Source organism: Triplophysa rosa, linkage group LG10, assembly GCF_024868665.1.
Source record: "Triplophysa rosa linkage group LG10, Trosa_1v2, whole genome shotgun sequence".
In the NCBI taxonomy this organism is placed as follows: Eukaryota; Metazoa; Chordata; class Actinopteri; order Cypriniformes; family Nemacheilidae; genus Triplophysa; species Triplophysa rosa.
In genome coordinates this window covers 6,570,743-6,582,792 of record NC_079899.1, presented here as the reverse complement: position 1 = coordinate 6,582,792, position 12,050 = coordinate 6,570,743, and the positions used below count along the sequence as shown (strand labels likewise).

Below are 12,050 nucleotides of genomic sequence, written 5' to 3'. Positions count from 1 at the left end.
TACTTGTTGCATCAAAGAGTACAGAACAGTACTCTACTCTCAGCCAGTCTTGTCTCATTGTTCCAAGGTTACCATAGTGAGCAGGATGCAGTTCATGGCCAGACCTGATGGTAGAGCGGAGAATGGGAAGCGGTGACCTAACAAGAGCTGAGATGATAGAGCTGGATAAAGAAGGACGCGGTCTCTTGACACGTCTTCACCACAAAATTTCAAATGCTATTAGATTATTAATGATAATCTTAAAACTATAAATTACCTTATTAGTAAGTTTATTTATTTTTATTTAGCCTTGTTGTGCAAGCTCTGTGGAGCTTGCGCAGAGGCAGCAGCTTTTGCCAGAGGGGAACTGGAATCCCCTGGTTGGGCCTGGGTTCTCCTGAGGTTTTATTTCTCGATTAGAGTTTTGGGTTCCTCGTCACCATTTGCATACTGTTCTTTTGCATTATTTGCCTGGCCGGGGAGGCTGCTTTAGAATTTTAAAGTTTTACTTAATTAATATTGCATATAGGAATTTATAGTCTGTTATATTTGACCTGTGCTTCTCTCTCCTTTATCTTAAATGTTTGCTCTCACTGTGTGTGCGTACTTGTTTGTGTACGTGTGCGTCCGTGTGTGTGTGTGTGTGTCTATGTCTATGTGTGTCAGTATGTGTGCATATTGTGTGTGTGGAGTGTTTTGTATGTGGGTATGTTTGTCTTCTGTGTTTTCACCTTTTTCTTATTTTTACAGGTACAACTTTAATTGTTTTGCTTATAGTCAATATGTCTCATGTACAGCTGCTTTGTAACAATGCAAATTGTAAAAAGCGCTATATAAATAAAGTTGAGTTGAGGATGGTTTTCACATGGGAATTTGGGATTCACACAAAAGTGTTCCAAAAACACACATTTCACATGTGTTTTTGCAAATGTAAAACATATGTTGTACACGTGATCACATGTGAAAAACGTGAAATTTTTGTGACTTTTCTGCGAGGGACTGATGAATACAGTTCACCATTCCATTTTAATTTTCGGTTTTATATTTCTGATTTAATTCGCTGTTTTATATAACAGTTAAGTAAAATTCAATGGTTCAATCATGGTTTAAAACAGGCTGGTTGTGAAATTACATGATGATATCCCAGTCTTGCAGCTTGACGAGAGGTGTGCATTTCTCATCTTTATCCTGGCTTTATTTAGTGCCAGTAGTCAAGCCCCTGTGAACCACTGGAACACACTGGCCATCTACTGCACACAATTATTGTGTCAACATCTGATACTCACATTTACTTTTGCAATTAAAAGGGACAATTCAAATTGTGTAAACAGTTTCGTGATTTCAGGACCTTTATTGAGTCCTCAGGAAAAAGGCTACATTTTTCTTTGAAGGTATTTTAAATATTACTTTTTAACAGTTAGGTGACTTATAATTTTCTGTCTTTTAAATGTCTGCTGTAAGGAAGAAATGTATAGGCTATATACATATACTTTTCATTTGATTGGATTTCATCGAATGTTGCATAGGGTTCTGGGAAATGTTGCTTAAGGTACTTGTAGTGTTGCTATGGAGTTGAAACAGATGCTATATCAGGAATACCAAGAAAATAATTTCCTTCTTACCTTGGCATTAAATAAACATTGGTAGTGATATTTTACCTTGAAAACATGTTGTGGAGATGCATGGTATATTCTTTCCATCAAAGAAAAGATAGAACAGATTCTTAAAATCAGTCAAAGTGATTCATTCATGACCAAAAAAGTAGATCCAAAATTCAGTCAATAGTTTCCGGACTCATGTTTTTTTGTATCATTACTGAAATGAATTTACCGCTGCAAATGTTTGTATCACACAGAAGTCCAGAATGCAAGAAAGACTTGTTTAATCCTACTTCTATTGAGAGATGCTATCACTTGAAGGCATTCAGTCCTTAAAACATCAAAGTCTCAAATGTGATTAGCGCTATTACTTTAATTCATTCTGAAAAGAAAAACATCTCTTTTATGAGGCTGCTTGTTTCAACAAACAAACAAACCTTTGCTTCTGATTCATTCCAGAAGAGACCATTTATGATAGTGTGCATTTTCGACAATGTGTTGCCCATTTTCTGTGATAATACATGTTTTTCCCGATTTTTGGAGTTGGCTAGTGTTTTTGCAATATCCATCACTTTGTTCTTCTCCTTTGTTTGTGGAATCACAAAGCATGTGGAGATCAAAAGTTCCTGGTGTCAGCTTAGGAAATGTCAAAACAAAGGAAAGAAAGGAATAATCAATCAAACAGGTGCTCAGGGTGAGACTGAAAGAGTACAAGAGAGTGCTGTGTTGTCTTATTAGCCTAATGAACAACACCAGCTGTGTTCCCTTTTACTAGTTGTGTTCATTCACCAGAATACGGTGTCATATTATATAATATTGATCTGTTAGTTACATCATGTTCAAATTTTGTGTAAAAACAATTGGCTTTTTCATGAAAAAGTGCCTGTCGAATCATTGGTAACATGAGAAACAATTTCAGTGGTACTATTGTTGTACAAATGGATTTATGAAATAATTAGACTGAAAGGGATGACACTTTGTTCCACACCAGTTTACTTTTACGAAGGAAAATGTATTAAAATAGCAATATTTTTTCTGGTAACTTCATTGAATCTTCAAGTATAAACTGCTTCCCAACTTGCCTATACATTTAAAATGCAACTGTCAGGTGTCCACTATTAAACAGATTTGCTATTCTGTTAACATTGAAGGCATACAAAGCTAATGAGTCGTTTTAAGTGAAAAATGTTTTTTTTAAATGTGCATTCAAGTTGTCTACTATTCATGCTTTTCAAGTGGATTTTGCTGGAAAAAGTGACTGGGTTGTTATTCTGTGAAGTAAATGTTTTCTGTTGATAGGATTTCTCAGGGTGAAAAATTGTTCTCTCCTGGTGTGTAGCCATCACTTAAGAAGCTACTTTTCTCCTTGATGTTGTCAAGAGCAATAGCAGTAAGTCGCTTAGTCTCTAACCTGTAATAAATATGAATTTGCCACTAAGGTGCGTCCAAAGTGTGTTAAAAATATCTTCGGTCAAGTTTTATAGCCATTGTAATTTGAACACAGAAATGCTCATACAATGTAAAGTCAATGTCTTTTGCACTTTTTTATTATAATACGTTCACAGAGATTTTACCTTATAGGCTGCATTGCGCAACCCAGTCTCAAGGCAGGTCGTGGCATAGGCACGGAATTAGGAATTATTAATTTACATTTTTACGTGTCACTCAGCACAACTTTTTTTGTGTAACCAGCACAATCAATACACACACTGCGTGTGTCTGTACATTTATATATTTGCAACCTGATATCAAAAGATGTCATAACAAAATACGAATGAGATTGTACGAAAAAAAAAAATTTAAACGAATGACCCACCTTGTAAAATAGATATGATTTCCTATTAGATTACATTGATATATGTAATGCGATCTGCAAAAGCCCAACACATGGTGAAATTTTACATATTCCAGGTTGTAATGCCATATGAATGCTGGGTTCAAGCCCTTTCCAAAAAAAAAATATTTCGTTCATATCTTATATGTAACAAAAGTTATGGCTATCTGAAGTCAGCTGAGCTCTATAATTTTCAGGAATGGAATTTGGAGAAAAACAGGTTTAAAGATGAAAATAAAAGCACATTGGTTAAGTATCACAAGTAAAAGTCAATTTACTGTGGTAAAATACTTACTCTATTAACAATTTAATAACTAAAACATTTCCCAGTGTTTAAATCTATAAAAATACTGTATAAAACTGTATGAATAAAATGAAAGTAATGAAAATGGTGCTGGGCACATGCTAAGAGCACTGCATCACTACACAATGAGATTAGCAAACGTTACCATGAAGAGATTAGTTAGCAACTAGTTAGTAGTGAAGTAAGCTTTCCGTTGTTTTTTATGGGCATAGGCTATAGAGAATGTGAAGCTGACGTCACGGCCTATGTTGCATGTTGCATTGGCACTGCCATCTTGGGAGGATAATGCTCCACTGCTATTATTGTTTTGATATGTACCGTTACTTGTTTTGTTTGATATAAGGTGAAATCGAAAGTGAAAGAACCAGGGGCTTTTCCTGAACGACTCTGCGTAATGCTGTTGCAGTTTTTAACACAGGAAGACCGACCTACCAAAGTTATATTTCCTAATCAAACAAGAAAAACAAAACACTGCATTGAATGCACTAGCAGCCATCCTCCCAAGATGACGCAACATTCAATGCAGCGTGACATAGATTAACAAACTCTGTCTGAACTTTTGATCAATCATTCCGGAGATGTAATGAGCAACTGCCCACCAAGACTCCCGATGCTCTAGAAGATAACGTTGTATAAAAAACTTTGCATGACGTTTACACAGGACTGGTGGGAAATACTGTATGCTTTGATACACCTTCGTTCTACATTTTATGGGGTTTACTTTGATAGGTGAATTGCCTTTGTATCGTTAGTATTAAGAGAGGGAAAGTTGTGGCTGATTTTGCAGCTCCGCCGGGCATGTCCTTAAACATCAGCTTGCCACAATAAATCGCTATTTTTCAGTATTAAACAAGAGAATTTGACCAAGAGGTGATGATAATAGATTACAGTTTGTGACAATGTCACAAATTTCCTTGAGACTATGTTGCAACCCTAAGTAAGTGTTGCTAAACTCTGAATAGCATAAAGTGTGTGGGAGCTGTAGGCTTTAGTCATAATGTTGTTTTACAAACCCATCAACATATTTAAACAGCATTTCAATTTATGAAGATCTAGGTTTAGATTATAGAATATTTATATGTTAATATACCAGTTGATAGCTGATGTTATATACAGTATATGTATATATGATATATAAATACTGTATATGGTTAGTGTAGGGATAGTTACCCAAAATCTGTATTTCTCATCACAGTTAAACTAAAAATGTGTTATCATTACTGTAGATACTGTAGATGTAAATGTACACTATTAAAAAATCTGTAAGGGTGTTTGTGTTAAAGAATGAATCATACCATGTTATTTATGTATTTCAAAATAACAAAACAGCCATGGGTATATTTTCTATATAAGGAGTCTTCGATACATGGGTCATACATGGCCTCCATACTTCAGATGTGTGCACTGAACCGAAACTGATTTAATGCTGTGGGTATGAGCCAAGCCTTCAAATCCTAAAGAAAGTCTCTGTGGAAATAAAGAATATCAGTGAAGCTATTTAGATAGCTCTGTGTATATTGTAGTGTATTTCAGGGAAACTATGAGTTTAACCACAGTAACACACTGTACGTATAATTAATTGTGATTAACCATAAATTATTTTATACACTTTAACCTGATGCAGCAGAGCTAATAACAGCGACAAACAAAATACACTTGTCCACCGAGTGATCAGCAGATCGTATATCAACTCTAAGAAATATTACTCCACTTGTTAGGAAGGACACTGGAGTCAAATGCAGGGTAGACAGATTTAATGAAAAATCCCACACTCAAAAAATAACCAGCTGAATACAGTCTATGACAGAGAAAAACCCAGGGGAGAAAAAAAGGCTTGAGCGCTCGGCCAAACGACCGTAAAAAACAACACAAAAAAAAAACGCAGCAAGCGGGGAAGGGTGAGTGAGGCAACAAGAGTCCACAGTAAATCCAGCCGGGCTGGACAGTAGAGCGGAGATTCCGGCTGGTGCAAGTCAAACTCGGAAAGGCCCGAGGCCAGTGTTAGCCCCTCGATGGTAATCCGTACCAAATGGAGGCGGGTGAAAACAAAAGTCCATCAGGGGTGACCGTGCAATAATCCCAGTGCGAAGCTCGCACAGTCGAGGTACAAGGCTCCCTTGGTAAGAATCCGCGAGAGGCTCCCCTGAAGAGAGCCGGATGACTCGCCTTGAATAACCTCAGAGAGGAAGAACCACAGCTTAACGTCCAAAGAGCAGATTGCCAAAGCAAGGACAGGAAGAACAGGACTAGGTGAATACAGCACTGGAGCCTGGACAAGACAAGACAATTAACACTCTAGAATTTAACAAGACAAGACTTAGCATACAGGACAAGAGGCCAGAGATCACCACCAAAATAACTCTAACGGACTGACAATGAACAACGCAAAACACAGGGAATAAAAGGGGAAGCAATCAGAAAGGAAAATGAGACACCAGTTGGGGAGAGGGAAAGTTAAGGGGAACCAGGTGAATCGGGGAAATCAATAATGAGACATAGATAGGATAACAAGGGGGCGGGGCCACACACATGCGGATTCCAAGCACATGGCAACTGTCAAGTGCTTGACAAAACAAAAACAGAAGACAAGACAGACAAAACCCAGAGGTGCTAGACCCGAGCCCTGACAGTACCCCCCTCCCCAGCGGTGCCACCAGGCATCCGAGGAGGGGGCTCACCTCGACGTCGGTAGAACTCCTTAATCAGAGACGGGTCCAGAATGTCCCGAGATGGAACCCAACTTCGCTCCTCTGCGCGATAACCTTCCCAGTCCACCAAGTACTGGACGCCTCTGCCACAGCGATGAACGTCTAGTAATCTCCTTACTGTGTAAACCGGAGAGCCATCCACTAGACAAGGGGGGGGGGGGGTTTGGGATGATTGCTGGCAGGATGGAGTGGAGAGGAAACGACAGGCTTGAGCCTGGAAACATGAAAAACAGGGTGAACCCGACCAAGGGAGGGGGGAAGTCTGAGCCGCACAGCCACCGGATTAACCATCTTGGTGATGCGGTATGGACCAATGAACTTGGGCGCCAGCTTGCGAGAAGGCGCTCGGAGAGGCAGGTCCTTGGTGGAGAGCCATACCCGCTGACCACACACATAGACTGGCGGAGAGGACCGGTGACGGTCGGCCACTGCCTTGGTCCGTCTCATGGTTCGGGCCAGAACCCCCCTGGCCTTTAACCAGGTGCGGCGGCAGCGCTGAACGAAGGCCAGGGCAGACAGAACTGCAGCGTCGGGTTCCTGTGATGGAAACAGAGGAGGGTTATATCCCAAGGAACATTCGAAAGGAGACATACCTGATGCCGAGGACTGAAGGGAGTTGTGGGCGTACTCTACCCACGAGAGCTGAGAGCACCAAGAACTGGGATTAGATGATGTCAAACAGCGGAGCATTCTACCGAGATCCTGGTTGGCCCGCTCGCATTGCCCGTTGGTCTGGGGATGAAAACCTGAAGACAGACTCGCAGAGGCCCCGATCTGCCTACAGAACTCCTTCCAAAACCGGGATGAAAACTGAGGACCCCTATCAGAGACCACGTCGACCGGCAAGTCATGGAGGCGGAAGACGTGGTCCACCATCAGTTGGGCGGTCTCCCGGGCAGAGGGAAGTTTGGGTAAGGGACGAAATGGACCGCCTTAGAGAAGCGATCCACCACTGTGAGAACCACTGTGTTACCTTCTGAGGGGGGAAGCCCAGTGACAAAATCAAGGGCAATATGAGACCAGGGACGGGTGGGGATGGGCAGAGGACGAAGCAGACCAGTGGGGGGGCGGTTGAGTGGCTTGCATTGAGCACACGTGGAGCAGGCCGACACAAACTGTTTGACATCAGCAGCCAGTGATGGCCACCAGAAACGTTGGCAGATGGCAGTAAACGTTCCCCGAGTTCCTGGATGGCAGACTAACCTGGAAGAGTGACCCCATCGAAGGACTTCGGGACGCAGCGCAGCCGGCACCGGCAACCTACCCCCTGGACACTCTGCCGGCACTTGCACCCCTCGACCGGCCTCTACACCCCGCTGCTCGATACCCCAGGAGAGGGCCCCGACCACCACCATCCCTGGGAGGATGGTCTCGGCCGAAAGTTCCCTCTCCGGGGCCTCGAACAGATGCGAGAGGGCGTCGGGCTTAAGGTTCTTAGAACCAGGCCGGTACGAGAGGGTGAAGTCAAAGCGACCAAAGAAGAGTGCCCAGCGGGCCTCCCCTTGGCTGAACGGATGTATTCAAGATTCTTGTGGTCCGTCCAGACCAAGAAGGGCTGCACTGCTCCCTCCAACCAGTGACGCCACTCACACAAGGCCAGTCTTACCGCTAACAGCTCTCAATTACCGATGTCATAATTACGTTCTGCAGGGTTCAGGCGATGAGAGTAGAAGGCGCAGGGGTGCACCCTCCCATCAGCAGGAGATCGCTGAGACAGAACTGCGCCAACCCCGACATCCGATGCATCAACCTCGACAATAAATTGGTGGGAAGGATCTGGAACAGACAAAACAGGTGCAGAGACAAACCGGGACTTTAATGAATCAAAGGCAACCTGAGCGTCATGATTCCACCCGAACGGCACCTTGGTGGAGGTCAATGCCGTAAGGGGCGCTGCAATGAGGCCAAAGTTCCTGATGAACCGCCGGTAGAAGTTGGCGAAACCCAGGAAGCGTTGGAGACCCTTATGAGAGTCGGGGACAGGCCATTCGGCAACAGCTCTTATCTTGGCCGGATCCGCTACCGTCAGATGAAATAATGTGACCAAGGAACGTGACAGACTCTGCATGGAATTCGCACTTCTCCGCCTTAACGAATAGTTGATTCTCAAGTAGGCGTTGGAGAACCCATCTAACATGCTGGGTGTGGGCCTGGAGAGAGGGGGGAAATATTAGAATGTCGTCCAGGTACACAAAGACAAATTTTTTAATCATGTCACCCAGAACGCTATTGACGAGGTCCTGGAAGACGGCAGGAGCATTGGTCAGACCAAAAGGAAGAACCAAATACTCGTAGTGTCCCGTAGGTGTATTGAAGGCCGTCTTCCACTCATCACCCTCCCGGATGCGGACGAGATGGTAAGCATTGTGGAGGTCTAACTTAGTGAAGACCTGGGCTCCCTGTAAAAGTTCAAAGGCAGAAGACATGAGAGGTAGGGGGTACCTATTCTTAACAGTAATGTCATTCAAACCTCGATAATCAATACAGGGCCGAAGGGAGCCGTCCTTCTTCTTGACGAAGAAGAATCCCGCGCCCGCAGGGGAAGACGAGTGACGGATGAGCCCTGCCAGAAGGGAATCCTGAATATACTTGTTCATGGCCTCTCTCTCAGGCGTAGACAGGGAAAAGAGTCGACCCTTGGGCGGAGAAGTGCCTGGGAGAAGGTCAATGGCGCAGTCGTAGGGGCGATGAGGAGGAAGAGAGGAGGCTCGGGATTTGCTGAACACCGTACAGAGATCGTGGTATTCCACCGGAACGCCGGAGAGATCAGTGGCCTGCACCTGCGGATTACAAGACACAGAGACAGGAGATGAGGCAAGACCAAGACAAGACACATGACACGATTGGCTCCATGCTAACAGTGAGTTGGTTCTCCAATCCACGTGAGGATTGTGCTGAACGAGCCAGGGATGCCCCAAAACTAACTGGTTACCCGGGGCATCTAGGACGTACAGCACAATGCTCTCGTGGTGGTTGCCGGAAAGAAGGAGACTCACACAAGGGGTGACGTGGGTGATGGTATAGAGGTAGCTGCTTGCCAGCGACCAGACCTCTACTGGTCTTTCTAGAAGGATGGTCGGGATCCCCCATTCCTTGGCAGCGGCGGTGCTAATGAAGTTGCCCTCCACTCCAGAGTCAAGGAGGGCAAACCCAGAGTGAACGACTCCCTGGAACTAAAGGCGGAAAGGGAGAAGGGTCCAATTCGAGGGAGAGGTTGAGGAAGAGATGGTGCCCACCAGGACTCTCCGGGCTACTGGTGGGCCTCGGCTTTTAAAGGGCATTGCAAGGCAAAGTGGCCAGCCTTACCACAATACAAACAAAGCCCCTGAACCAGACGTTGTTGCTTCTGTGATGGGGAAAGGCGTAGACGGCCCAGCTGCATGGGTTCAACGTCAGAAGATGGGGTTCCCGGCAGAGCAGGAGGCGCCAAGGTTGGTTGACTGGGTTGCGCTGGCGGCGACGAGACAGTCGACTTTCAATTCGCACAGAGAGACTTATCAGTGCGTCCAGACCTGCAGGTAAATCCAGAGGAGCCAGTTCATCTGCGACAGTATGATCTAACCCGTCCAGGAAGCGGGCGCGTAGCACGCTCTCGTTCCAGTCGCACGCAGCTGCAAGAGTCTTGAGTCGGATGGCATAGTCTGTGACAGAGCGTCGCTTCTGCGTCAGACATGCCAGCTCAGCAGCAGCCTCATCGCCTTGGGCTGTTCGGTCAAAGAGGTGGATCATCTCTATACGGAAGTCTTCGAACCGGGAACAGAAAGCAGCCTTGGCCTCCCATACGGCCACAGCCCAGTCTCGGGCAGCCCCGGAGAGGAGAGTTATAACATAATAACTGGAGAGAACTGGATAACTAGCGGCATGGTTGGAGAGCAAAGACAAGAGTGCACTGCGACATGAAGGCTCGACAAGAATTCGGGTCGCCACTGTAGACAGGCGGGTTGTTGGCATGGGGTTCGGACGTTGTGGTACGAGCAGTGGAATCCCGCTGCAACTCCTCCATACGGTTAACAAGTTCAATAAACAATATTGTTTAATAATAAACTAGACTAACTGAAAGACAGTAACTCACCCACATGACACAAACACGACACAACAGTACAATGAACCAGCACAGGACAATGAAACAAGAGGACTATATAAAGGGGACTAAATCAAGAAGGGGACAGGTGCGGGACATGAACTAATTAACAAGCAATAACGAGACGAAAGGGCGGGAACAGAGACGCCACACCGGAGAGAGGGAGTATATGGAAGGCCAAAACTGTCTCTCTCCACATAAAACAAGAGGTTCTGTCATGGCTCTGCCACAAGATCAAGAAAAGCAAGACAAGATGGGGCAGAACCATGACATTTGTAGGAGTTTCCTTTTCAGACATAAACATTATGGGAGGAGATTATTTAAATGAATCATGCAATTTACTAAGGTTTGCGCTCGTCATTGTACTGGTATTTGTAGCTTTATTTAATGCCCAAATAAGCGTTTAAAGGTCTTAGTTATTTAGATATGTGCAGTTGTTCGCCTTATAATACATTTACAGTCAGAGTCCCATAATGTAACTAAGCAATATATAAGTTTTTCTCTAGTCTTCTACAATACAGCTACCTCTAGAGTTAACCAAACTTAAACAATATGATGCTATAACGAGTCTGTGTGGATACCGATACATTGTAAATATTTAAAATGCTACATTCCTGGACATTTCTCTTTTCCATTTTTCTGCTGGTATTGTTTTCATTCCTGTTTTATCAAAAGAATGTCTTCTTTGTCTTCTTTTCTTGCTCTGGCCCTGTGGAAAAGTTCCTGATTGAGGAGCTGAATGAGGGTGTAGAAAGGGGGGACTCTAAATCAAAGCCCACAGACAGAGCTTTGATTTCTCTCCTCTCTTTTATTATTTATTTCGTTTTTCTCTGGTGTGTTGTCATTTTTCTCCCTCACTCATCTATTTTGGTTCTACACCGGCTCACTGTCTGCGGCTGGGGCCATGGATTTCCACATTCACACATGCTCATTCATTCCAGATACTTGCCAACTGTCTGAGAAGTGTACAGAGATGGTTTAAATGAAGGCAGGCCACTTGATTAAAAATGAATGGCAAAACACTGAACAGGGCAGCTGTAAAAAAGACATGTAACATTTCAATTAAAAGTGTTTCTCAACCGTTGTGGTTCTGTGTAGCATTATGCACTATGTTCAGTTATTCCCACTTTCCACAATCTATTGTAATTTTGTCTGTTATGTACATACTGCAAATCCTTGTAAATGTAAAAAAAATGTTTTTTGGTAATACTTTCCAATTAAGGTTGGACCCTCTAGGATATTTAGGTTATCAGAATCAGAAAGAGCTTTAATGCCAAGTGTGCTTGGGCCCACAAGGAATTTGTCTTAGTGACAGAAGCTTCCAGTGCACATACAGGTTAAAAAGTGACAAGGCACAGGTAACAAAAAGTAAAAATGTGAGAAAACAATACACATTTGACAGAAAGGACAATATTAGACAAAAGGACAACAGGCAGTATATTGGATGTACAGATGTGCTATATACAAATACTATTGTTATTGTGAATCATGCACTGAATGGACTTTGCAAAAGTTTTTTTTTCTATATATGTTATATATATATATA

The 12,050-nt window shown here is 43.5% G+C and overlaps 1 protein-coding gene across 3 annotated transcripts in view; it reads left to right on the top strand.

Moving 5' to 3' along the window:
• Window positions 1-12,050, top strand: part of alk (ALK receptor tyrosine kinase) — a 613,816-nt gene that overhangs the window by 306,858 nt on the left and 294,908 nt on the right. The gene's annotated exons all lie outside the window — the stretch shown is intronic.